Source organism: Schistocerca piceifrons, chromosome 5, assembly GCF_021461385.2.
Source record: "Schistocerca piceifrons isolate TAMUIC-IGC-003096 chromosome 5, iqSchPice1.1, whole genome shotgun sequence".
Lineage (NCBI taxonomy): Eukaryota > Metazoa > Arthropoda > Insecta > Orthoptera > Acrididae > Schistocerca > Schistocerca piceifrons.
In genome coordinates, this window is record NC_060142.1 from 50,534,071 (window position 1) to 50,558,942 (window position 24,872).

At 43.0% G+C, this 24,872-nt stretch overlaps 1 long non-coding RNA gene across 1 annotated transcript; it reads left to right on the forward strand.

Annotated features, from left to right (window-relative positions):
* The first annotated feature begins 1,667 nt into the window (after positions 1-1,667).
* On the forward strand, positions 1,668-24,524 carry LOC124799253. Its single transcript, XR_007016996.1, has 3 exons — positions 1,668-1,736; positions 11,351-11,441; positions 24,334-24,524. It is a non-coding gene; the product is annotated as an uncharacterized LOC124799253 (long non-coding RNA).
* The last annotated feature ends 348 nt before the right edge of the window (positions 24,525-24,872 follow it).

Consider the following 24,872-nt stretch of genomic DNA (forward strand, 5'->3'; position numbering starts at 1 on the left):
ACCCTGTATTCACCTGATCAGAAGTCTTGTCCCTTCTGCCGCTGGACTTCACTAATTCCCATTATGTCTAACTTTAACCTACCCATTTCTGTTTCCAAATTTTCTAACCTACCTACCCGATTAAGGAATCTGACATACCACGCTCTGATCCATGGTACGCCAGTTTTCTTTCTTCGGATAACGACGTCCTCCTGAGTAGTCCCTGCCTGGAGATCCGAAGGGGGGACTATTTTACCTTCAGAATATTTTGCGCAAGAGGGCGCCTCATTATCTTCATCATAATGATGCGAGCCCTCGGGAAATGTACAGCTGCAGGTTCCCTTTGCTTTCAGCTGTTCGCAGTACCAGAACAGCAAAGCCGCTTTGGCTGATATTACGAGGCCAGTTCAGTCAATCATTCAAATGGTTGCCCTTGGAACTACTGAACAGGCTGCTGTCCGTCATCAGGAACCACATGTTTGTCTAGCCTCTCAACAGATAGCCCTCCGTTCTGGTTGCACCTACGTTACGACTATCTGTATCGCTAAGGCACGCTAGGCGAGGTCGATGGGGCGGGGGAGGGGGGGGGGGGCGAGGGGTGCGGAGGAGGAGCGGGAGAGGATGGGGATCAAAATTGTAATGGAGTTCAGTAATTCGGCCTTTCTTACTCTTCACTTGACTAACAGACGAATATTTTTGTGGCTCATATCTAGCAGCAATTGTGGAATTGCTTTCTCCTGTGCTGGGAATAGTTTTATTACTGTTGACGTTTTTTGTCAAGTCTTTGTGGTTTTCCCTTAAGCAGCAGCTGTGATGGCTTATTTGATAAGTAAAATAATGTAGCTCTTACATTCCATATGGGTTTCCTGCCGTCCACATTCACTGATTTGGCTGAAACCGTAGCGAACAAAACTGGATCGATATACGACGTCTTTTTGTAAAAGACCAGGTCCTCTGGTTTATACTCGCCAGAGTTTTACTGGAGGTAAACGACATTACTCAGGAAATGTCTGTATGTTGCAAGAGAATCGTAAATAAACTGCCCTGTGATGCACCGTTTCGTATCTCCCAGGGCTCTTAGGAAACTAAATAATCATAAATGTGCTGTAATTTTTTAGTTATTGTCGGTTTTTATGATACTAAGTTCACTCTCTATTGCAAAAACTGTGTTAAAAATCAGTATAAATGTTTGCATTCGTACTCATCCCACATCGTATTCAGAAGTATTGCTTGCTGGCCGCTCGAGGCGCTGCTATCGCTGGGGACAACGAAAATGAGACGGAGAGTCGCGACTGTTATGTTAGACTATCGTGACAACCAACAAAGAGCGGTCTTGTTCAGTTTGCAGCACGCGTCCATAGCTGCATTCTTCGTAGAAGACCTTGGTGTTTCCCGCGTAGACGTTTGCAGCCGCACAAAGGAAAGGAAAAAGACAACAGAATCTTTATCATGAGGTATTGTGACACCACACAACCTCTTTCCTTACAAGGTCTGTTGTATCAGCCACGCGTAGCTGGTAACGCCGAAACTTGTTTTCGCTGAGTTAGCGGGAAGTCTGTGCATCAGGTGATTCCCCCACATTCCTCTAACGTGTTCTGGGGGTTGGCGGGTGGGGAGGTGGGACGGTGATATTGCTCCCCTCTCCTCCTCCAGTTAAACGCGTCGGTTGCCAAGAGCCCCATAAAAAGACAGCACGCACTGCCAGTCAGTCAGCGGCTTCCAAACGCGGAGCTGTGTTCCTGTTGGTGTGTGTCTGTGTAAGTACTGACGTTGGGAGATAGTTGTGGTGACACAAATTTGGTGATAAATGTACGGTGTATGCGTGCGCTCTGGCATTGACTGTGTCGTTCCCTCGAAGAATGTGTGTTGTTTGTAGGTCTTCTCGTCAGAATTCTTGTCTGATTTAGTGGGCAAAGAATTGCATGTACATCAAATGGCTATAGTGTAAACCTGAAACTGATTCAACATTTGACTGACACCAACACAAACAAAGAGTTTCAAGTTTCTGTCAAGTACGACTAAATCAGCGCAAGAATCAATGTTTTATAAACCTACTACTAGCAGAAATGACATAGTATGTGAGTTACGAAAGTGAATTAATAACAGTTTGAAGTGTTTCTCCCTCTTTGCAATCAGCAGCGTTTAATTGAAGTCCACAATTCACTGGTTGTGATGGACAAATTGGCAAGAAACCGAATGTGGAATGTATCCATTCCAGGACAATGACTGTAAAAGGTCAATCCAAAGATGAATGGTTTGAGATGTGCTGGGATACAGACACCAATACCCTTAATGTGATTTACCAAATCGTAATACAACGTTGGTAGTTGTTAAAATATTGAACAAATGACGTAACCGCGGCGTTTTTTTTACTTTTCTTGGTCAATGGTTACTGTTGAGTATCCTCAGTTCCTAGGAATCGGAGAGATATAAACCATGGCATAGAACAAATAATGCTGCTTCCAATCCAATACAAGTGTCTGCAGAATGTGACCGAAGTTATAATGGAATTATAAGTACAGTCGCCAGTATCACTTGGCAGCAAATACTAATATAGAAAAAATCTGACTTTCCTTGGATTCAGGTAGATTATATGAAGGCTATCTTAAGCTTGGCGTTACAAATATGCTTCCACATCGTAGGGTGACTGTTTTGTTTCTTTTTTTTAAATTTATGCCGTTTTGAAGCCTTCATCAATCGGCTGCATTGTGATGCTGAACGTCTGCAGTGGTGGAATCCCATTGCTGTAATGAGTTTGTTGTTATGATCAAAGCACGTACTGTTCAACCAGCTTGTGATAGTCTTCCATGACTATACCATAATATATTGAGAAACAATTCTCAGTCACAACTATAATTGCTAAGACATACGGTTTCCGCAGTGACTGTTTTGTTTATCATGTAGAGAAAATTAATTTTTCGTTACGCAGTTGTGTATTAAATCATGTCCCTTCACTCTCTGTTCATGAACCTTGGCTCTCGCCGTTTTAGTATCATACACGGTGGCAAGGCCAAAAACTTTTTCTAAGCACTGAAACGTGTTGGTGTGACTGAAATTTTGTTTCTGTTATATTCGCAGGTCTACGTGTATCAACTTGACCTGCAGAATAGCTTTAATACAGCGCGACCGCTACGGTCGCAGGTTCGAATCCTGCCTCGGGCATGGATGTGTGTAATGTCCTTAAGTTAGTTAGGTTTAAGTAGTTCTAAGTTCTAGGGGACTGATGACCTCAGATGTTAAGTCCCATAGTGCTCAGAGCCATTTGAACCATTTGAATAGCTTTATTTGTGTAACTTTCGGAGTTGAGTGGTGCTGTGTGTATATTTGTACCTAGTTTATATAAGGTGAATCGAAACACTGTATAATGCGAAATATTTGCATCGTCGGCAGAGGCTTATAAATAAGTCAGCTACTTCATTTTCAAGTTGCGCCATAATCTGTCGCCGCGCGGGATTAGCCGAGCGGTCTGAGGCGCTACAGTCATGGACTGTGCGGCTGGTCCCGGCGGAGGTTCGAGTCCTCCCTCGGACATGGGTGTGTGTGTTTGTCCTTAGGATAATTTAGGTTAAGTAGTGTGTAGGATTAGGGACTGATGACCTTAGCAGTTAAGTCCCATAAGATTTCACACACACACACACACACACACACACACACACACACACAATCTGTCTGGCGTCGAATCTACCAGTAATGTTGGTAGAGCGAACGAATAATCTACTAGTAGGAGCCTGGTAGAGTGGCTTAGGGTGGGACTTATTCCATGGGCCACATAAATTGTTGGGCGAGTTTTGACGGCAGTTATCTTTATTGTTGAAAAGTGTGCTCGTTTCTGCTGTCTAACTTGGCAAACATGAACAAAAGGTCTTATTTATTACCCTGCAGATGGGAAATAAAAAAATAGCGAATACAGCACTTTTTTTGGATTCGCTGGACGAAAGGATGCGTGAGAGAAGGCTTGGACTGCAAAGTAAGAGTACAGGGAATGTCATGTAAGGCGTTGCACAGGAAGGATTGCCAGGCAGGCCGGTTCGCTCCAATACGCACTTATTCTCCAGTCATTTTGTCGGACTGTGACAAGTGGAGTACCCTTTTCAACGGAACTGGAGGAGTTAGAAGTGGTCTTGGAAATAATTAGCTCCGTTTAGCACTACAGACTAGTGTGTCAGTAACTTTTGTACATAGAGCTCTGCACAAACTCGAACTGACGTCCTACGAAGTAATGGCAGTGCATCGACAGGCAGTTCAGATTATTTTGCTCGACTTACTGTACTGTAACTGGCTGCTACAGTCTTTGCGTGATATGTTGATTCTAAAATTCTCTTTTTCCTGGTGACTCGCGGCTGCACTCATTGGTATACAAATTTGAAGCTGACTGCAGAACGTTTCTACTGCCACCAACGTACATTTCGCGTGAAGACCACGAAGATAAGACAAGAGAAATCAGGGATAATATGGAGCCAGATAGACAGTGTTTTCTCCCTTACTCTGTCTGCAATTGGAACAGGAAGGGAAATGACTAGTAGTGGCACAAGGTATTCTCCGCCATACACCACATGGTGGCTTGCGAAGTATTTACGTAGGTGTAGATACATGAACTTGCGCAGTAATTGGCACTGGACTTCTGGAAATCTTCACCAGTTATATCAAGGGCGTCTGCATGACGCAAAAACAGGAGTGTATTGAGCAATTTCTGCAACACGAATTACTGGGTCGATCTTTTTGCACCAAGCCTAAACTTCTGATAGGTGTGTCGTAAACATGGCAGTCTTTTCGGAACTATTCCGTAGTGTTCACACAGGTTGGCGAACGCAGTTCATGCCTTCAAATATGCCCACAGACATTGAACTAAATCATTAATAACCCCACTGGCTTCGACGACTTGGTTCACTGATGGCAAAAAGTTGTGGATAGAATTAGACATGCACTGTCAACCACAATCTACACTGGCTCAAAGTGCACTATAGGCTCCATTTGTGGAGGAACAAAGGTGGTTCTCACCCATTGCCTACATTACCTAATAACGTGCCTCTGCAATTGCACAGCTCCAAGATCAGCTTCAGCGTCGCCATACCTGGACTGCTAAAAATTTCTAACTAAAGATAAATGGAAGCATGGCAACCATTTGCAACGTAGCCCCTGAGAAAGATACAATGAAAGTAAATGGCGCATGTTTCGCATGAAACATAGATTAAGTACTTTAACATGCAGCAAGGTACACTTCGAATTTGTGTAAGCTAATGAATTCGTGACGTTCAAATGTATGAAAAGCCAAGTATAATACATGATCAGATATGATATACAAGATAGTCGTTATGGCTATCAACAGATATCAATTCAGAGTATTTTATATCCCTTCTGAACATCCTCTCAGAATATTTGCTAAAAAATAACTTTACAATCTGCTAGAAATAGTGAGAGAAAGAGAGGAAGAAGCTATTTGTAAGAAACACACACACACGTACACACACACACACACACACACACACAGACGGTATGTGCATTATATGTATATGTCTGAGATCTTCTCCCAAACGCGTAAATCTATTTCAACTGAATTTGACACAAAAACAACAGGTCTCATAAGTACCAGCACAGTGGGGTTTATGACCTCCTAACACCAATAGGAGTAGAGGTGTGTGTTTTTTCCAGCTTCTGATGTACTGGCTTTTCTGCATGACAGGCATATTCTGTGGGAACAGTATCAACCTGCCAAATCAACCTACTTTGCAGGGAAGCCTACATGCCAGGTGTAAGAAACGATTTTACAGGTCCCAGCATGTAGGCTGCACTGCATGACAAGCTTCTTGCGCTGCAATAATATGAGCCAGCTTAATCAAACTACTTTACGTGGTGGCCTGTGCATTATGGCCAAATAAATGATCTTCAAAACACTTATGTCCTGCCCACCCTCCATGAAGGCTTGTTGTGGGAGTAGGAGAGGGAGTAGAAGTTATGGGAAGAGTAGTGGGAGTGGCTGAAGTTGAGATGGATAGATGGTGGGGATGGACAGAGCCAGTGCAAGGAGGGAATGGGCAGAGACAGAGGAGGAGAGGTAAGTGCTTGAGGCAAGTGCAAGGTTTAGAGAGGTAGGGACAGGTGAAAAAAGAAGAGAGGGAGGTGGAGATGGAAAGTGAGAGATGGAGGAGAAAATGGTCATAGGCAGTAGGGAGGAAGAAATTATTGGAGAGAGAGGGTGGAGGAAATGGACAAAGAGAGGGAGAGGGGGAGACGAAGATGCAGAGAGACTGGGGAGGAACAGATAGATAAACATGGGAAGGTGAGGTGGACAGACAATGGAAGAGGTAGACACAGAGAGGGGAGGAGCAGGTGTGTTGAATACGCATGTCAAACGCAAACATGGACAAAACTGAAGGGAAAACACTAGTATATATATATATATATACATATATATATATATATATATATATATATATATATATATATATATATATATATATATATATATATATAAGTGATGTAGAAGTGTATCTGTGTATGTTCACCATCTCCTTATAAACCACTGGATCCGTTGCAACAAATTTGGTGCACTTTTTCTTTTTTAACATCAGTCTTCTGACAGGTTTGATGCAGCCAACCACAAATTCGTCTACTGTGTCAAAGTCTCCATCTCAGAGTAGGATTTACAACCTATGTCCTGAATTATTTTCTGGGTATATTCCAATCTCTGTTTTCCTCTACAGTTTTTACCCTCTACAGTTCCTTCAGTACCATGGAACAGATTTTCAGATGTCTTAGCAGATACTATCATCCTGTCCCTTCCTCTTGTCAGTGTCCTCCATATTTTCCTTTCCTCACCAATTCTGTGAAGAACCTCTTCTTTTCTTGCCTGATCAATCCACCTAATTTTCAACATTCTTCTGTAGCGCCCCATCCCAAATACTTTGATTCTATCTGTTCCAGTTTTCCCACAGTCCACGTTTCACTCCCATATAATGCTACGCTCCAAACGCACTTTCTGAGGAATTTCTTCCTTATGTTCAGACATATGTTTTACACTAGCAGACTTCTGTTGGCCAGGAATGCCCTTTATGCCAGTGTTAGTCTGTTTTGTATGCCCTCCTGGCTCAGTCCATGTTGATTTACTTTGCTGCCTAGGTAGCAGAATTCTTCTGCCTCGTCTACTTCGAGAAACGCCATTCTGATGCCAAATTTCTCGCTGTTTTCATTTTCGCTTCTTCTCCGTACTTTCCTCTTTCTTCGATTTACTCTCAACCTATATTCTGTACTCATTGGACTGTGCATTCCGTTCAGCACATCAGGTAATTCTCCCCCTCTTTAAATGAAGGTAGCGATGTCATCAGCGAATCTTATCGGCGATATCTTTTCACTTTGAATTTTAATCCCACTCTTGAATCCTTCTTTTATTTCTGACATTGCTTCTTCAATGCATTAACAGTAGGGGTGAAAGACCACATCCTTGTCTTACTCCCTTTTTAATCTGAGCACTTCATTCTTGGTCTTCTAGTCATATTTTCCCCTCCTGATTCTTGTACATATTGTACATTATTCTTCTTTCCCTTAGCTTACCCTTATTTTTCTTAGAATTTCGAACGTCTTGGGCCATTTGACTTTGACGAAAGCTTTTCCATGTCGACAGATTCTAAGAATGTGTCTTCATTTTACTTCAGTCCAGCTTCCATTATCAACTGGAACGTGAGAATTGCTTGTCTGGTGTGTTTGCCTTTCCGAAAGCCAAACTGCTCGTCATCTAACAGATCCTCAATTTTCTTTTCCATTCTTCTGTATATTACTCTTGTCAGAAACTTGAATGCATGAGCTATTAAGCTAATTGTACGATAATGTCGGCTCTTGCTATCTTTGGAATCATGTGGATGATGTTTTTCCGAAAGTATGATGGTACGTCGTTTGTCTCATACTTTCTACGTACCAGCATGAATAGTCGTTTGGTTTCCACTTCCCTCAATGATTTAAAGTTCTGATGGAAAGTTATCCATCCCTTCTGCCTTATTCTGTCTTAAATCACCCAAAGCTCTTTTAAATTCTGAATAATACAATATCTCCCATCTCGTCCCGGTCGACTCCTACTTTTTCTTCTATCACATCATGATCAGACAATTCCTTCCCCTCACAGACGTCTACAGTTTACTCTTTCGTCCTGTCCGCTCAACCCTCTGCATTTAACAGTAGAAATCCCATTGCAGTCCTAACGTTATCACCCTTCCTTTTAATTTCAACGAAGGTTATATTGAATTTTCAGTATGATGAGTCAGTCGGTCCGACAATCATTGCTGTTTCGATTTCTTCACATTTTTCATTTATCGAATTCTCAGTCTCCTCTGCACTTCCTATTTATTTCTTACCTAAGTGACTTGTATTTCTGTATTCCTGAATTTCCGTGAACTTTTTTGTACCTCCTGCTTTTGTCAGTCTTCTGAAGTATTTCTTCTGTTGCCCATGATTTCTTTGCAGTTGCCTTCCTTGTACCAATTTTTCTTTCTTCCGACTTCTGTGATTGCCCTTTACACAAATGTCCATTCTTTGTCAGCTGGATTGCCTACTGGGCTTTTTGTTAGCGCAGTATCTACAGCCTCAGAGAACTTCAGGTGTATCTCTGCATTCCTTAGTATTTCCATTTCCCACTTCTTTTGCGCATTGATTCTTCATGACTAGCCTCTTAAACTTCAGCCTACTGTTTATCGTCACTAAATTGTAATCTGAGACAATATCTGCTCCTGGGTACACCTTACAATCCAATGTGTGTTTTCGGAATCTCTGCCTGACCTTGATATAATCTAAGTGAAATCTTCCAGTATCTCCCACCCTTTTCCAAGCATACGTCTTTCTCTTGTGATTCTTGAACAGAGTATTCGCTATTACTAGGTGAAATTTGTTACAGAACTGAATTTGTGTTCCTCCTCTCTCATTCCTATGTTCTCTGCTACCCTTTCTTCTACTCCTTCCGTAAAACTACGTTCCAATCTCCCATGTTTATTAGAGTTTCAACTCCCTTTACATTCTGAATTATCATTTCAATATCTTCTTGTACTTTCTCTAGCTCTTCATCATGTGCTTGCGATGTCAGCATGTATACCTGAACTATTTTTTCTGGTGTTTCTTTGCTGCCGATTCTACACATACTATTTACTTTCTGGGAATCAACATTGTGAGGCTGAAACCTCCTAGCTCCTATAGGAGAAGAGATACAGGTGAATAGGGTTTTCAGATTCTCCCATCTAGCCCACACTGGCACGACAGTTGTCAGTATAGGTAGTACCAGAAAGTGTTGCTGGGGCTACATGTTGAGGTAGGCATGGCTGAGCAGAAAGAGGGGTAAGGAGGAAACAGATAGTGAAAGGGGAAGAAGGAGGAGGAGATGGGTGGATGGATGTAGACAGAGGGGGAAAAGGAAATGGAGAAGCAGAGAGAGTATGGTGGAGGACATGGACAGATAGAGGTGGGAGGTTGCTGTAGTCAGAAGGATAGGGGAGGATAAGATGGACAGACAAAGAGTTGTCAGGACTAGTTGGACAGAGAGAGAGGGTGAGGAGGAGGTGGACAGATAGAAAGGGCGTTGAAGAAAATGGACAATGAGAGGGGAAAGGAGGAGTAGGACAGAGAGAGCTGGGACAAAGACAGAGAAATGGAGAAAGAGGAGGAGTTTGACAGGCAGAGACAGGTGGAGGATGAGACAGAAAGTGAAAGGGAGGATGAGGAGGTGGACAGACAGCGATGTGGGAAGATGAGGTGGACAGATAGAGAGGTGGGAGGAGGAGATGGAGAGACAGAAACTGGGAGGAGGAGTAGATGGACACACAGAGAGGTGGGAGGATGAGGAGGACAAAAAGAGAGGGGAAAGAGGAGATGTACTTAAAGAGCAGAGCAGGAAGAGATGGACAGAGACAACGAGGAGGAGAAGGAGAAGGGAAATGAGGAGGAGGAAGAGGAGGATGTTTAGAGATTGAGATGGGAGTATGAAAAGATGAACAGAGAAAGGCGGGAGAAGAAGATGGACAGAGAGGATGATGGAAGGGGAACTGACCTGAGGGACTGTGGAGGAAGATATTGGCACTTACAGTGGCGAGGAGGATATGGAAAGTGAGAGGCGTAAGGTCTGGATGGTCAGAAAGATCCTCCTAGTGTGGGATAACAGTATAATGACTATGGACTCCCGAACATGATATCGAAATCGTCGTTGATGCACTCCCGAACATGATATCGAAATCGTCGTTGTACTACCGAAATTGCTACAATCATTAGAATGCCACGTCACTAACTTTCGAAGATTTTGTCTCGACTCAGGAGGCAGCTTATCGCTTTCTTGCGGTTTAATTGTGGCCACAACATCCCTTTTATTTTTCGGTAGTAAATACCAAAAAAGTTCCACCAAAATGGCGATTATTAGTGGCGCAGGTAATTGCGTTTCCATGTCATCCTAAAACTGATGTCGCAGTATGCAATGATCTTCGACAAGCGAAATAATTAATTTGAATCAACCGTTAATTCAAATTTTAAAGATTGTGTTCAATATGTACATTTTTGGGACTGTTAATCACTATAATTTTCACTGATAGACAATGTCCTGCTCCTATCCTTCAAGAATATGGGAAATATTCAGCGTAAAATCCAAGTAGACTTAACGTTTAAGGACTGCAGATAACCACAGAGTATCACTTTAGAGTTGTAAAGGCCATTTTGTTTTATATCAGTATTATCAGTTCTTCGAAGTATCTTCTGATTAGATAATTTTCAAAAACATCTTGGTTAGGGTAATATCAAACAAATCATTCCAGCAACATATTTATGTTATCTTCAATATATGAAACATATTTATTGCACAGAGCAATTTACATGCTACAGCCATATAATTAATGTAAGTTTATGAGAATGTACAAAAGCAGTCATGGGTAGGTCAGAACTGAACATATTTTGACATATACAGTATTTTATTTTATTTGTTATACTGGCGTAACAGTTGACACAGCAGTTAAATGTAGCTGCAGGCTGCACGGCCGTCGACTCCGGGCAGATTACATTCGGCCATGCGAACAACCCGTGCAGCAGTGAAAACTGCCGTCCTCTCCCACGTACTTGCTTCGTCGCTGATGTAACAAAGAAACAAACACAAATGTTTTATATTTATTTCAGTTTACATTTCTATCAACATTCATTCACAGCAGTATGCTCCATACATCTTATTTTGACACTCGCAAATAATGCGACGCTTAGAATCATCCGAAGAAAGGAATTGGGTGTCTTAAACCGGTAAAGAAATAAGATTTCTTTTGTCTAAGAACTACAGTTGCTAATGATCGATAAAAAAACTAAATACCTATATGTTTATTTCAATACATTAAAGTGTAAAATAACTCAGACAAAATCTTTGTTCCAGGGACGCTTCTCCAGAAATTATGAGTATCTTACTGAAGCTGTGCTTTGTACTGCTGGCGTTGTCAACTGTTGCTAGAGCTGCTGATGAAGAGGTGAGAAAGAAACTTTGTTTCATGCCTAAATTGTTTTCCTTCTGAACAGTATAATTATTTCTTTAACATTGAAATACTGGGGGCCATTAGGCTGTCTCGTACATCTAACCAGTCGTTGTCCGTTACATTTTTTTGTGACAAGCATGTTATAACTAACATCGAACATAGAATCCAACATTTGGAAACTAGTATGTTATGGATAGTGCAGAAAAAAAACAGAGTTGATATCTGTTTACTGCAAGTACAACAATTAAGACAACTTACACGCAAGTAGATTGAAACTATGAATACTAGCAGGAATGGACGAGAGAGAAACTGTAGAAGAAGGACAGAAAGAGAACATGGTAAAGAACGAATCATGTAGGCAGGGGAAAAGAAAGTAGCGTGACTAGTGGAGAACTGGAAAGAGTAACAAACAAACTGGAAGAATATGGGAGTATTTGCCTTAATGTTTGACAAAAGGGAAACCGGTCATGTACGTTAACCGTTGGGGGAGCGTATGAGGCCAACGGAAATAAGTGCTTCACCTGCTTCATAAAAACAACAAGGCACACAACTGTCTGTAGGGTAGCTTTTTCCAGAGCCAGACAGCAGCAACAGAGAAGGAGTTTGCAGAAGTTTTTGTTTTATGGATGTACAAAGGCTCCTTATTAGCTAAGTGAGACCTCGTCTTTCGTTTATGACGAGATGACAGGTAACTGATCCCCGAGGTGAGGTGCTGCAGAGTAAGCACATTGTGCAGCTGACGAAGTGAAGTGTACATGACTGTGGTAGTAGGGAAGTTGACTGGCCACAATTATCCGAACTGGACTTATGAAGCACTGACGTGCGCAATCGGATGTTGCAGTAGTTGTAGTGTCACCGCCAGACACCACACTTGCTAGGTGGTAGCCTTTAAATCGGCCGCGGTCCGTTAGTATACGTCGGACCCGCGTGTCGCCACTGTCAGTGATCGCAGACCGAGCGCCGCCACACGGCAGGTCTAGAGAGACTTCCTAGCGCTCGCCCCAGTTGTACAGCCGACTTTGCTAGCGATACTACACTGACAAATTACACTCTCATTTGCCGAGACGATAGTTAGCATAGCCTTCAGCTACGTCATTTGAACAAGGCGCCATTATCATTTGCTATTTATCTTGTGATGCATGTACCGTCAGACCGATGATCACCAATTATGGATTCAAGTTAAGTATTCCCGAAGCTACGTACTTTTTTTGCTACTATTAATTCCCTTAACTGTTCCATACCTCGCGCCAGCCTGCGTGAGCTTAAGCGCGTGCCTTTCAGCTTCACCTCATAGTGACTTGGCTGTCTTGCCAAGTCAGAACAGTAGTAACGAAGACACGCATTCGTGGGTAGTTCTGACCGACTAGAGGAGAACCAGCCACGGTGTGCCGCATTTCATGCGAGCTGAATAACCTGTCTTGTGTGCTGAACAGATACTATTGGAATAATCGCAGATGGTATGGTTGTGTGTAAGTTGCCATTCCTTCCTTAATTTATTCGTAAAGGGAAACGAAAACATAGTACAATATTTATGTTGCAACGATTTGCGCGCTGTGAGTCCTTTAAATAACGTTAAAGTATTTTTTTTATGTGTTTCATCGTCAGATAGGTGACATTTTATTATGAAACATATTTAATTAGGAATCAGTAGTAAATATCTCTTGTAAGTTGTAATACAGAAAATAATATTTTAATAGCTTATTCCCTCTGCCGATGAATGATTGCTGTAATGTTTTGAAAAGCATTGTTCTCGAAAGAACAGATACCATTGATGACCGTGCAGCTTCTCTAGAATAAATGATAATGTCTAGTAGGAACATTACGTATGTAGATTGTGGACAGTTGGGAATGTGGGTCTCACGGGAAGCGTGCAAGGGATAAGTCCCTGCAGTCGCGCTATTCATCTGTGTCCTTGGTGGCTCAGATGGACAGAGCGTCTGCCATGTAAGCAGGAGATCCCGGGTTTGAGTCCCGGTCGGGGCACACATCTTCGGCTGTCCCCATCGTGTATATCACCATCACCTGTCGGCGGCTGAGGGTTTCAATTAATTATCATTTATTGTGAGGTTGCTATTTGCAAGACTTGAATTTTAGTGAACCTTTAGAGCAAAGAAAATCTGATTTTTTTTTCTCACATCTTGAGTTAAAATGTAACTCATGATTCATAAATTAAATAGTACATTTATTCAGATCTCACGACATATGCACGTCGGTTGGCGGGAATTTTCCATTCATCGTATATGAATACAATTGCATATAGGTTTGTGAATTTAGAACTCCAAAAACGGCGGCGCCCTTGTACCTGACGGTAAATTAGGACATAATATAAAGTTCCAGTCGGTATAATGGTGATTAACAGAGCAGTACAGGCATCTAGGAGGACATGTTGATCTACACTGTGTGTGATCATGTTCACTAACACACCTGGCGCAACATGGTTTACTCCGATCCTGCGTCCATACGTGATAAAACCGGAGGCAGTTATAAAACTAACTGTGGTGTAGAACCCCGCAGCTCAATTAAAATGAGACGTTATATGGATGTCGTCGAGACCTGAATGTCACCTGAAGTCCTACAGTAAATCGATAGATGGATTCACCACTGACCTCTTGTTTTTAAGAGTATGCTTTTAATTTTAACCATATAGGTGATGGCATATTGTGGGGGGTCAACTGAACTTTTAACATGCCCCGGTGGATGCCAGAATGATCGCATTGGTTGGATTGCCCGATAGATGGCATCCCGTAGGCTCATATACTTCAGCAGGTCTGTAGCGCAATAGGTAACTAACAGATAACAATTGGTCCTAGCAAACATCAGACATGATAAATAGGGGGTCATCTACCACCTGGAACACTGATCCACATTAACCCCTATTAATTATAATGTCCCACACTAAAGTACACGCGAACAAGAAATAATCATAGGAGCTACTCGATCTTAAAAAATGCAGAGATCACGAAAACTGACAACTGTTAACATGGAATAGTCATAATCTAGCACTGAAATGAACTGGCAGAGACTAGATTGTTAGGCAAATGGGACAAAACTGGGATCTTACAATTGAGTTATAGAAAAACAAATCCACTATGCACGCAAGGTGATAGCCTGACTGTCTCAAAAGAATGGAAAACTACATCATGCATGTAACACCGATAATAGAGACGTGAGTAAATCTTCAGTTGCTTGGGAACAAGAGATTCGCGGACTCTCCTTTATCCTAACAATGCATCTAAAGACATTCAGTAAGTCTCATACCCTGCTGACCAACGCTACAGTTTTTCACCATATTCTGCATTCAGTAATGTGGAGAGTTGTGAGTGCAATGGTCTGGTGCCGTCTGCTTTACATCAGCTGTCAATTGTGGCAACATCTGTTCTCTTCAGACTCGACAGACAAGGCGCTCTCTTCAGAATCGGCAGCCAAAAGTGTTACCTTCAGAATCCGTCGACCAAGTGCTCTCTTCTGAAACATTCTTCTCTCTACTACTCCCGACAAATCCTGTGTCTCAGTGAGAAAGGCTCTGCAAAATGGTGGCCAATGATATTGTTGTTAGCCAAATAACTAGCTCCCCAGCAATAAAATGTTGCTCAATATTAACCAACTGACTAATTCCAATGTACGCAGTTCTTAAACAATTCTGTGTTGCACCTCAACTATTGAGTTACGTTTTTCTCACTTCAGCCAATACGCTAGTCTCCACGACTGAATTTCTTGAAAAATGGTTCCTGACTTTCTCTTCTCCACAATTCTTTAAGATTAACCAGTGAGGAAACCTCTTACAACTTTTAGAACAATTGGGTGTTCACCCTGGTATAGGAGTCCCAGAAAGTAGGTCCAATGCTTTACAAACATAAAAAAGAATTATTGAACACAAGGAAGTTATGTCACTTCTCACGAAATACAGAGATCAGTGTGTATGGTGAGCTTCCACCAACATAGCATCCCGGGAGGGCGACTCTTTGGTGAAAAACAGTACTTTTAAAGTGTTTTTAGACCAGAAGGCACTGCTGGTAAAAACCAAGATCCTGCATTAGTGCAGATGCTCGTCACAGCACGTTACATAAATTCTTTGAATGGAAACCTGGACCCCATATTACACAGGGCACATTATGAAAAAAACTGCTAGAGTGCGGCTCCCAGGAGCCCGGAACAAACAGATCTTCAGTTGTGACATTGTACCTGGTGCTAATGGACACTTCACTTCAGCCCCGTCGCTTTCTCCTTTGAAAACCGAATCAGAACTGCCAGGGTGTCGAACCAGTCAGCGAGTCACTGCCCTGGCTCTCTCTGCTACCCTGACTCTTCATGGGCCCAACGAAACTACAGAAAATACCACATAGAAAGCTCCCAGCAGGAAAGAGAAATAATCAGTATAAAAGTAGATGGATTAATCTCGGCAGTTATTGCAGTAAATTATTACAAGCGCTGAATATCTGTTAACTGACAAGGGCAGAACTCAGACTGCGACGAATTTAAATCGTTTATGAATTAAACTCGAGATGTACCAATTAAGCAATGAATTGATGCTTATGAATATCAATTACTATGTCGTCATCATTTAAATCCGTATCGATATTGTGGGTAATTCCTTATGTATCATGTGTGTCGATACAGAACATTCTCCTTCAGTGATAATGACATAAGTGAACTAGATTGCTAGATATGAGTTCAACTCTTACCTTATTCCTCTTTGATATCAGCAGTTTGATTATTACATCGTTACTTGCTTTAAACGAGAGTATACCTACATCCATAGGACGAAATGTTCCCACATTTTGCGATTACTCTCAAGGTATATTATACAGGGTGGTCCATTGATCGTGACCGGGCCAAATATGTCACGAAATAAGCGTCAAACGATAAAACTACAAAGAACGAAACTTGGCTAGCTTGAAGAAGGGAACCAGATGGCGCTATGGTTGGCCAGCTAGATGGCGCTGCCATAGGTCAAACGGATATCAACTGCGTTTTTTTTTTAATAGGAACCCCCATTTTTTATTACATTTTCGTGTAGTACTTAAAGAAATATGAATGTTTTAGTAGGACCACTTTTTCGCTTTGTGATGGATGACGCTGTAATAGACACAAACATTTGGCTCACAATTTTAGGCGAGCAGTTGGTAACAGGTAGGTTTTTTAAATTAAAATACAGAACGTAGGTACGTTTGAACATTTTATTTCGGTTGTTCCAATGTGATACATATACCTTTGTGAACTTATCATTTCTGAGAACGCATGCTGTTACAGCGTGGTTACCTGTAAATAGCACATTAATGCAATAAATGCTCAAAATGATGTCCGTCAACCTCAATGCATTTGGCAATACGTGTAACGACATTCCTCTCAACGGCGAGTAGTTCGCCTTCCGTAATGTTCGAACATGCATTAACAATGCGCTGACAAATGTTGTCAGGCGTTGTCGGTGGATCACGATAGCAAATATCCTTCAACTTTCCCACCAGAAATAAATCGGGGGACGTCAGATCCGGTGAACTTGCGGGCCATAGTATGGTGCTTCGACGAACAATCCACCTCTCATGAAATATGCCATTCAATACCGCTTCAACCGCACGCGAGCTATGTGCCGGACATCCATCATATTGGAAGTACACTCCTGGAAATTGAAATAAGAACACCGTGAATTCATTGTCCCAGGAAGGGGAAACTTTATTGACACATTCCTGGGGTCAGATACATCACATGATCACACTGACAGAACCACAGGCACATAGACACAGGCAACAGAGCATGCACAATGTCGGCACTAGTACAGTGTATATCCACCTTTCGCAGCAATGCAGGCTGCTATTCTCCCATGGAGACGATCGTAGAGATGCTGGATGTAGTCCTGTGGAACGGCTTGCCATGCCATTTCCACCTGGCGCCTCAGTTGGACCAGCGTTCGTGCTGGACGTGCAGACCGCGTGAGACGACGCTTCATCCAGTCCCAAACATGCTCAATGGGGGACAGATCCGGAGATCTTGCTGGCCAGGGTAGTTGACTTACACCTTCTAGAGCACGTTGGGTGGCACGGGATACATGCGGACGTGCATTGTCCTGTTGGAACAGCACGTTCCCTTGCCGGTCTAGGAATGGTAGAACGATGGGTTCGATGACGGTTTGGATGTACCGTGCACTATTCAGTGTCCCCTCGACGATCACCAGTGGTGTACGGCCAATGTAGGAGATCGCTCCCCACACCATGATGCCGGGTGTTGGCCCTGTGTGCCTCGGTCGTATGCAGTCCTGATTGTGGTGCTCACCTGCACGGCGCCAAACACGCATACGACCATCATTGGCACCAAGGCAGAAGCGACTCTCATCGCTGAAGACGACACGTCTCCATTCGTCCCTCCATTCACGCCTGTCGCGACACCACTGGAGGCGGGCTGCACGATGTTGGGGCGTGAGCGGAAGACGGCTTAACGGTGTGCGGGACCGTAGCCCAGCTTCATGGAGACGGTTGCGAATGGTCCTCGCCGATACCCCAGGAGCAACAGTGTCCCTAATTTGCTGGGAAGTGGCGGTGCGGTCCCCTACGGCACTGCGTAGGATCCTACGGTCTTGGCGTGCATCCGTGCGTCGCTGCGGTCCGGTCCCAGGTCGACGGGCACGTGCACCTTCCGCCGACCACTGGCGACAACATCGATGTACTGTGGAGACCTCACGCCCCACGTGTTGAGCAATTCGGCGGTACGTCCACCCGGCCTCCCGCATGCCCACTATACGCCCTCGCTCAAAGTCCGTCAACTGCACATACGGTTCACGTCCACGCTGTCGCGGCATGCTACCAGTGTTAAAGACTGCGATGGAGCTCCGTATGCCACGGCAAACTGGCTGACACTGACGGCGGCGGTGCACAAATGCTGCGCAGCTAGCGCCATTCGACGGCCAACACCGCGGTTCCTGGTGTGTCCGCTGTGCCGTGCGTGTGATCATTGCTTGTACAGCCCTCTCGCAGTGTCCGGAGCAAGTATGGTGGGTCTGACACACCGGTGTCAATGTGTTCTTTTTTCTATTTCCAGGAGTGTATATCGCAATTCTTTCATGCAATGAAACCTCTTGTAGTAACATCGGTAGTACATTACGTAGAAAATCAGCATACATTGCAACATTTAGATTACCATCGATAAAACGGGGGCCAATTATCCTTCCTCCCATAACGCCGCACCATACATTAACCCGCCAAGGTCGCTGATGTTCCACTTGTCGCAGCCATCGTGGATATTCCGTTGCCCAATAGTGCACATTATGCCGGTTTACGTTACCGCTGTTGGTGAATGACGCTTCGTCACTAAATAGAACGCGTGCAAAAGATCTGTCATCGTCCCGCATTTTCTATTGTGGTTGAAATGACTCTGAGCACTATGGGACTCAACTGCTGAGGTCATTAGTCCCCTAGAACTTAGAACTAGTTAAACCTAACTAACCTAAGGACATCACACACATCCATGCCCGAGGCAGGATTCGAACCTGCGACCGTAGCGGTCTCGCGGTTCCAGACTGCAGCGCCAGAACCGCGCGGCCACCTCGGCCGGCTTTTCTATTGTGCCCAGTGGTAGAACTGTACACGACGTTCAAAGTCGTCGCCATGCAATTCCTGGTGCATAGAAATATGGTACGGGTGTAATCGATGTTGATGTAGCATTCTCAACACCGACGTTTTTGGGATTGCCGATTCTCGCGCAATTTGTCTGCTATTGATGTGCGGTTTAGCCGCGACAGCAGCTAAAACACCTACTTGGGCGTCATCATTTGTTGCAGGTCGTGACTGACGTTTCACACGGGGCTGAAAAGATCCTGTTTCCTTAAATAACGTAACTATCTGGCGAACGGTCCGGACACTTGGATGATGTCGTCCACGATACCGAGCAGCGTACATAGCACACGCCCGTTGGGTATTTTGATCACAATAGCCATACATCAACACGATATCGACCTTTTTCGCAATTGGTAAACGGTCCATTTTAACACTGGTAATGTATCACGAAGCAAATACCGTCCCCACTTGAGGAATGTTGCGTGATGCCACGTACTTATACGTTTGCGACTATTACAGCGCCATATATGACAAAGCAAAAAAAGTGGTTCAACTAAAACATTCATATTTCTTTACATACTATACGAATATGTAATGAAAATGGGGGTTCCTATTTAAAAGAACGCAGTTGATATCCGTTTGACCTATGGCAGCGCCATGTAGCGGGCCATCTATAGAACCGTCTGGTTTCCTCCTTCAAGCTAGACGAGTTTCGTTCTTTGTAGTTTTTTTCGTTTGATATGTTAAGTCCCATAGTGCTCAGAGCCATTTGAACCATTTTTTCGTTTGATGCTTATTTCGTGAGACATTTGGCCCGGTCACTATCAATGGACCACCTTGTACACGGACCCTTATTATAGTAACCATAACGATTGCTTTTAGCTAGGATCGTTGAAATCCTCTGTTTTGCTAGTCTAGTGCTTCGGGTATAACAGTTGCCGCCACAGTTTGAGTGGAATTGCTCCCATGACTGTCTACATGTATAAACATGCCGCCATTCTGGTCATTTACGGTAAGTCCGAGCTGCGAAGAACAACTGACTGTAGCTGACATGCCAGCACTGTTATCAGTAGTAGGGTGCCGATACTCACACAAACTGTACCGAGCGAGGGAGCTCAGTGGTTGGCACACTGGAGTCGCATTCGGGAGGATGACGGTTCAAACCGGCGTCCAGCCATCCAGATTTAAGTTTTCAGTGATTTCCCTAAATCACTTAAGACAAAACCCGGGAAGGTTCCTTTGAAAGGAGACGCCCGACTTCCTTCTATGCTCTCCCATAATCAGAGCTTGTGCTCCATCTCCTCCCTCCTCACATACACTGCCTCTCTGAGTCCAGAGGAAGTCTCTGGCGCTTTCCTCTATAGATGATGACCTAATTCGAGGCTTCGCCGAACTGACAGCTGTGCATCGCAGGTGTTGCCAGTGGTGTTGTTGACAACCTGCTGTTGCTGTAACTCATCCTGGAGCTGCGTGAGCTGATGAAATTCTGCATGTTGGTGTGGTAGCAGCGCCGGAAGAGTGGCCTGCTGATGCAGTCCTATATCTCTTGGAGCTGTTGTGGTTGGACCTGCGTCTGGCGTAATGATAATTCATGCTGGGCTGTTGATTTGTAAGTTATGGGCAGTCTGCAGTCTGGCATGACACTTTGATTTTTAGGGGTATCTTTTCCGTAATCACCGCTGGTGGGGTCAGCATAACATGCAGTGATCCCACTCGCTTTCAATTGACCTCTATCAACTGGGGTTTCCGCCCACTTTCTTTCGAATGTCCCACTGCTCAACCTATTGGTATGAATACTGTACAGAAGTGGAAATACGGACTGTATGAGTTGACTTGTTTACACTTGGTAACAGCGACTTACTTACAACCGCTGGTTGCGTGCGTCTGAATAATGGACACTGGGCTCCGCTTGCAGATCATCCGGGGATGTTGTACTGTGATCACCACCCGAAAATGTTTACTTAGCTGGTTAGTTCCATGTTCCATGGATTAATTTGCACGTTAAATCGTAATGATGTCATTTTGCATTCGCGTCGCAAATTAATTTGTAAATATGGTTACGTGCTGACATTTATAAGTTTTTTTTTTTTTTTTTTTTTTTTTTAGTATGGAGATGTGAGTTAGTAATTCCTACCCATCACCTTTCAAACATTACGATAATATAAATTTTTCTACGGAATAGAAGGAATTGTCAAGGATAAAATTTTCAGATTGTCTTCAAATTATACTTTGGTACTGACTGTTAGACATCTCATATAACGGTAAGTCATTAAAAATTTTTGTTGCAGCTTCATGCATCTCTTTTTGTGATAACCGGCCGCGGTGACCGAGCGGTTCTAGGTGCTTCAGTCCGGAACCGCGCGACTGCTACGGTAGCAGGTTCGAATCCTACCTCGGGCATGGATGTGTGTGATGTCATTAGTTTAGTTGCGTTTCTACATCTACATCTACATTTATACTCCGCAAGCCACCCAACGGTGTGTGGCGGTGGGCACTTTACGTGCTAGTGTCATTACCTCCCTTTCCTGTTCCAGTTGCGTATGGTTCGCGGGAAGAACGACTGCCGGAAAGCCTCCGTGCGCACTCGAATCTCTCTAATTTTACACTCGTGATCTCCTCGGGAGCTATTAGTAGGGGGAGGCAATATATTCGATACCTCATCCAGAAAAGCACCCTCTCGAAACCTGGACAGCAAGCTACACCGCGATGCAGAGCGCCTCTCTTGAGTATGCTAAACATCTCCATAACGCTATCACGGTTACCAAATAACCCTGTGACGTAACGCGCTGCTCTTCTTTGGATCTTCTCTATCTCCTCCGTCAACCCGACCTGGTACGGATCCCACACTGATGAGCAATACTCAAGTACAGGTCGAACGAGTGTTTTGCAAGCCACCTCCTTTGTTGATGGACTACATTTTCTAAAGACTCTCCCAATGAATCTCAACCTGGCACCTGCCTTACCAACAATTAATTTTATATCATCATTCCACTTCAAATCTTTCCGTACGAATACTCCCAGATATTTTACAGAAGTAACTGCTACCAGTGTTTGTTCCGCTATCATATAATCATACAATAAAGGATCCTTCTTCCTAAGTATTCGCAATACATTACATTTGTCTATGTTAAGGGTCAGTTGCCACTCCCTGCACCAAGTGGCTATCCGCTGCAGATCTTCCTGAATTTCGCTGCAATTTCCTAATGCTGCAACTTCTATGTTTAAGTAGTTCTAAGTTCTAGGGGACTAATGACCTCAGATGTTAAGTCCCACAGTACTTAGAGTCATTTGAACCGTTTTTTTTTTTGTGCTAAAGACGATCTTTATGTGGAATAATGAATGCAAATTTTCCTTCTGGTATTGTAATTGTATACATCGATGTTCCTTTTAGAACTGTTATGGATTATTTGCAACAAACTTCTTAAGTGAATAAATGTACTATGAAGCAATAGTCAGGGCGCCCATCTCCTTCAACAGATTTCCATAAGATGATAGGTGGCGAGCACGACATATTATCCTTACAGCGTGTTTTTGAGCAATGAAGATTTTCTTTCTTAAAGACGACTTACCTCAGAACACTATTCTGTTTGATGTTATTAAATGAAAATATACAAAATGCGTCAGCTTAATGATTTGTCTCTTCCCAAATATTTGCAGTGATTCTACGTGGAAATGTAGCTGAACTAAACTGTTTTAGAAATTTCAAAATGATCTTTGTCCAATTTAAATCATCAACAATATGTAGATCTAAGAATTTTGAAGTTTCCACACTATTTATTTATTTATTTATTCTAACAACCCTTTTGGAGGGTACGTTAAATCAACTTTGGTTTCGCTTCTTTGTCCTTATTTTTCGTTGCTGCCAGACTTTCTTCATCTTTCGTTCCTTTGCTTCCTGGGTCCACTTTCTTCCTTTTTCAGACGTCTTTCTTACGTGAAATCCTGTCTCTTCCTTTTCTTCCTGGGTCCAGTTTCTTCCTTTTTCAGACGTCTTTCTATCGTGAAATCCTGCCTCTTTTGTTACTTCTCTAAAAGTCATTCTGTTATCTATCGTGTCCGGTTTATTTTCTGTGTTTTTCATATCTTTGTCAATTTGGATGAACCATGTGAAATTGGATTTGTAACTGTTTAGTAACTTATTATTCATTCGTTATATGTGTCCATAAAACTGTAGTCTTCTTTTCTTCGTTACATGAATTACCTTTTCCATTTTCAAATACGACTCCCGTTTTATCTTAATTTATATTCAATATTACTGTTACTTCTAGGCCCCAGTATTTTCCTTGTACCTCTTCATTTAGCTTTTTTCAGTTTTTCAAGATCCCCAGATCTTCTTCACCGAAGTGTTTCTTCTCTGCACAGTTTTTCAGGCCTTCTCACTGTTTGATAGCATCTTAGTTTTGTGTTTCAGGACAAAGTTTTTTTGTTATATTCGTTTTTCATCATTTGGAATGCTCTTTCCGCACTATTAATTACTTCCTCGTCATGTGTTACACACGCGCTAGATACGCACAATAGCCTCTTTGTCCTCCCATCGTTCTTCATCTGTAGGAATGACTTTTACTGTGCTGAAAATACTGAAAATAAGCTCGCTAAAGGATGAACTTCTAGTCAACATGTTCCAGAGACATGTAAGTATCACTTTGGTAGCCCTCGGTCAAGGTTTTCGTGATGTAACATCTTTCCATTTCCGTCAGTGTACTTTCGTTTGTGTTATTTGGAACTGAGAATCTGAGTACCAAAAGGTCGGCACAAACTATTCTGAGTGTGTAGTTTTGAGGAACATTTTTGCTCCTTTGCGAGATGCAGGTGACTGAACAAGAGGGAAGACCCCAGAAGTGTCGGAAATATTGCGACAGCTTGGAATTGTGCAATAAATCGAAAAGCCTTCGCCACGTACGACTCTTCGCTCGCGTACCTCAGCACCTTAGAAGCAAAGCTGCGATTACGGGAAGAAAGACAACTTGACTGAAAAGCACAACAATACGGTTCATGCGGTCAGAATGTAAGGGTACCACATGATCTTCATGACTTTCATTGTCGATAAATACAGTCAGAAAGAGGCAATATTAGCCACAAACTGCGATCGTTTACTAGCATGATTAGACGTTTTGTCGCTAACCTTTCAGGGATATTACAATTTACACTCAATAGTGAATGGCTGCATCTTGGAAATTCGTTGTAAAATGACAATTCAATGACCATGGTTACTTATACCACAAAGATTAATTGCAATTCAGGCCTTATTCAGTTATAAACACAGAATTCTGGAAATTGAAATTGCTCCTAAACTGTTCACGTCCGAAGCTCCATTCTCAAAATATCCCACGTCTCTGTTGCAGTGTCCGGATCCCTGCAGGTCGTCGCCCTGCGCCAAAGGAGAGCGCTGCGAGCCAGAACAGGTGGTGTGTGTCAGAGCGCCGTGCTGCGACGTTCCGTCCTGCGTCAAGACTAGCGGTCGCACGCCTGCCTAACCGAATCATTTTTGTAACTCATCTGTGTGTTCAATAAACTGCTATTAATGTTGTATTAACATGTCACGTTTTCCTATGGTTGTTCCCCTCAGTAAGTGTCCGTTTACAAAGGCAAAATAAGCTGTGTTGAATGCACGTTCTGTGACAAAGAAATGAGTTTTGTTTAGTGTCTCGTAAGGTCAGCATATAATACACTACTGGCCATTAAAATTGCTATACCCAGAAGAAATGCAGATGATAAACGGGTATTCATTGGACAAATATATTATGCTAGAACTGACATGTGATTACATTTTCACGCAATTTGGGTGTGTAGATCCTGAGAAATCAGTACCCAGAACAACCACCTCTGGCCGTAATAACGACCTTGATACGCCTGGGCATTGGGTCAAACAGAGCTTGGATGG